The sequence below is a fragment of the Diadema antillarum genome, unplaced genomic scaffold (genome assembly GCF_040938485.1).
Source record: "Diadema antillarum isolate AM-2024a unplaced genomic scaffold, OU_Dant_1.0 seq00000676_RagTag, whole genome shotgun sequence".
NCBI lineage: Eukaryota > Metazoa > Echinodermata > Echinoidea > Diadematoida > Diadematidae > Diadema > Diadema antillarum.
In genome coordinates, this window is record NW_027271582.1 from 463,565 (window position 1) to 467,947 (window position 4,383).

Consider the following 4,383-nt stretch of genomic DNA (forward strand, 5'->3'; position numbering starts at 1 on the left):
TTTTTTTTTTGTGGTTAGATTCACAAAAATAAAAACCTCGCAAAATATACTGTGTATACACTATTGCTAGCTGAACATTCCAGAGAGAAAACGAGTAGAGAGAATTGACATTTTAAAGTTGCTGCATGTTGGACACTCATAGTGTGACAGCCCTGTGTCTCTTTATAGATCTTTTGAAACTGGATGCAAGATTCACCTGGCTGTTGCTTTGTGAGGCAAAATTAGATTGTGACCTTTCAGTATTGACTGATCATATCAATGGAATATGAATGATTAGAATCAGAGTAAGACGCCAGTTTTCCATTCCCACAGGAATACTAGATATTGAATTTACAAAATTATGTTGTCATATTGTTAGTGTACGTGTAGGTTGTGGCAGGTTAAGCTGATTTTATCCACATTATGTCCAGCCTTGATAGTGCCTTTTATGAATAAAACTTCAGTTTCATTTTGCTGCTGTTGTTGCTCTGATATCACAATAGTCATGCACGATCACAGATAAGCAAAAACATCAAGAAGTTTAAGATTGTGATCTTTAAAATCTCGAAGTTTTGCCAGTGTGACCGCAAACTTCTCTCAAAACTTCCCACTCCAACCACAGATATTTCCCCACCCCTGCCTAGCTTTTTACATGTAGCTCACCTGAGCCGAAGGCTTACAGGGGATGGCTAGTAACCGATCAGTGGGAATCAGTGGGAATGCTGAGGGATGATTGTTCCAATCCTTTTGGGATTCATTTAAGAGTACATTATATATCTACTGTTGTGTGAAAATTATTTGCTTCAGAACGGTCTCATATTCAAGTAATGTGCAGATTAATGCCCCGTCACTGACCAGGCACGCTAAGCTGGAAACATTAAACTGCACATTACGTGAATATGAGACCATTCTGAAGCAAATAATTTTCACACAACAGTAGATATATAATGTACTCTTAAATGAATCCCACAAGGACTGGAACAATCATCCTCCAGCATTCCCACCGATTCCCACTGATCAGTTACTAGCCATCCCCTTTAAGTGAGCTATTGCGAGCCTGAATTGTACATGTTCATCTTCTTTTTTTTGAAAACCTCATGATGAATTTTGACCAAACTTAGCAGATAGCATCCCTAGGGGAATAGAATCTCAATTCCTTTAAATGGGCACCATTTCCCTCTTGGGGGCCCCTAGGGGGCCCAACCCCCCCCCCCCCCCCCCACATTAAGAAATATTTAAAATCTTCTACTCTAGAACCAGAAATGATAAAGCAAAGTTTAATAATACTGTACCATGAGTTTGTACACTGATGACTTTAGTTCCAAGTTTGTTCATTGCAGATCCAGGGCTGCCATAAATGCAGACCGGTAAGTTTCCAATGTTCTCAGGTAAGAGTGTGCAAGAATGCATGGGAAGGTGCAATTGCGATACTCAGGTGAGCGCATGACCCCAGGGTCTGTTGTTGATCTTTTGCCAGTCTGACCGGGGCTAATGATTCTCTGTTTTGCATGGTTCTAAACCCCTCAGCTTGTTCATGTGAGAAACTTTCCCCAGTTTTCTCTGCTTTGGATCCACCTGGCTCAGGAATGACAGGTTTAATCCCCCCTTTGGATTTAACAATACACTGTAGGTGCTTTTGAAGTTGCTGTCGGTATGTGTGTGTGGAGATGCACTAACTGTGTGCAAAGAGAGTTTATAGTGAATATACATGTATACTGTAGACCCAGATCAGATTGTGTGAAGTTTGTAGAGCTTTTATGAATCCAGAGAGATTTCAATACTACGCCACTGAAGGTGTCAGCTCAAGAGCATACAAATAACCTACATATTATGTATAGGATACACCTCTGCTTTTTATAAACATGTTTGTGCATAATGAGCTGTCATTGCTATTTAAAGACAGATAAATTAAAAACCACAGAAAACTTGTGTTTTCAATTCAGAGACACACTTTGTACATGGCAGCTTTAAAGGGATGGTACAGACAAACAGTATTGGTGGTGGAGATGAGAATTGGGCTTTAAACTTTTTGCGAGAGCCAAGAAAACACTTACAACTTGTATGATATGGTACAGAGCATACCATTTTAAGAGGGATTGAAAGTTTATTTGATGAAAATCGGGTTTAGAATGACTGAAACATCCAATAACTAAGAAAAACAAAGCAATTGTTATAAAGTGTAGGTCCCACACTTTATTGGAATCACTCTTTCTTGGATATCTCAGCCATTTCAAAACCAATTTTTATCAAGTAAACATTGAATTCCTTTTAGAATTACATGCTCTTTTTTATATTTCGTAAGAGGTTTATCATTATCTCGCCAAAAAATGTTAGAAACCTGAATTTAGGTCTCAGCGAAAACTGTACGACCCCTTTAATTGTCGCGAGAAAATTTCTTGTAGTCTTCTCTCCCAGACTTGTGACACTCCTTTTGTCAATTGTCCATTCTGGGCTCCATTTCACAGGAAGTTGCTGTAACTCCAACTCTTGCTGTAATGGCCAATGTCACAGCGATAAAAAGTGACAAGAATCCTGCTTCCTCATAACCATCAGAGCTCTGTTTCTATGAGAATGATCCATTCTAGAGAGAAATGCTGTCATAAACATCTTTTAAGAAATGAAACTGTGATTGATGTATGCAGATTATGTAGATCTTGCATAAATTTAACTGATTACTTGCAAAACAAGAGGAAGAAGATCACTGTTGAAATGTTTGATTTGATTTGATTTGATTTGATTTGATTTATTGTGTGTATGCCATTCATTTGAATACATCAATTTCCTGCAGTTTCATTAACGTAGTACAAAATAACAGTAGTAATAGTATAAATACTTTCAACAATTATCATCATTTTCAACAAATATACAATATATCTGTAATAAAAGAAGAACAAGAATACGCACAGAACTTGACCTTTTGGCAACTGTGAAGATAAAAGTGCAATTGATCGAATAAAAGGAAACCACCTTTTGTTCTGCATGTACATGTATGAGGTCCACCATATTCAATGAATTCTTTCAATTAATTCCGATGGCAATTTGTTGGTTTCATTCCATTATCACCTACGTACACGTGTACTGTACGTAAACTAGGGCAGAGTACGCCAGAGTTGATGTGCTGAGTCATGCATGTACAACCCTGTAGGCCACCTGTGCTTCATTGTATGCAGTCATATTTTGCAGGGAATGACAGTGTGTATTGGTGGGGTATTCGTTATCGGAGAATCACCGGTGCCCTTTCATTGTCATCGCAGAAAGCGTCCATGACATTGCAGACACAAAGAATCTCACAGTCGAAAAATAAAATTAGTCTTTAAGAGCCAAGCATGACACTGTGCCAGAGGGCAAACCATTCATCGATACGCTCTATGCGGATTCGGATTCAATGGGAGTGCCATTGAATACATTGTACTTGTCTATGATGCAATGTAGAGTACTGTACTCAGATTTCGCAATGCATTGCTCATCTCAGTGCAGCTGCTTAAATGCGTTTGCTTCGCATCACTGCTCCCCCCAAAAATCAACAAAATTATTGCGTGCAGTGGTACATGATATGTATAATAACAAAAATGCAGCACTGCCTTTTTTTTCAGTAAAGTATGCTGTCTACTTGAAAATTTGCTTCTGATTGCTCTATAACTCCAGAATATTATGGTTGTATTAATTGCAAGCTCATGTGTATTTTCAAGTCATCTAAAAATTTCCTTTTAAATAGACAGTTGATTCCACAAACTGTACTGAAAGTGTCTGTATTAAACACACCCTACATAGTACTGTAAAATGAGGAATGTTCGTATGCATTTTAATTTTGCAAATTTTGCCAGAGCCAAGATTCGCGGAACTAAAATGCATACAATTCTTGTCTGCACTATACGCATTGAATGATTGTAAGAGGTAACTCGCGAAAATTTCATGCCGCGAAAAAGGCCGTCCGCTCCAATTCGCAAAAATCTCATGCCACGAAAATATTGTGTTGATTATATTTATCCCTTCCTACCAAGGAAGTATTCAGTAAAGGCACTGGGTGCTCCAGTGCCTTCTTGATTTCCCACACTGTACAGGTTTTGTTTCTGTGTAACCAAGGAGGTTCTAGAGAATGGAGTCACAACCGTCTTATTTCCTTTGCTAGATGTTCGAAGCTGCTGCTCAAAAATATTTGAAGGATGTGCCAAACAGGATCTGCCGTGCAGATACGAAGACAATTGACTCATTTCTCATTGCATATATATATCACCAGCCACTTTCAAAGGATATTATATGTGACTGTGCATCACAAAACGAACAAAAAGTCGCACACACTGATTTTGTGTGAGGACTGAAAATAGGCGAAACGGGTCAACCTGGCCAATATTGAGTTTTTCATATTTGCTGAAAGAGCAGGTCTTCCTCTACGTTATGCTAAAA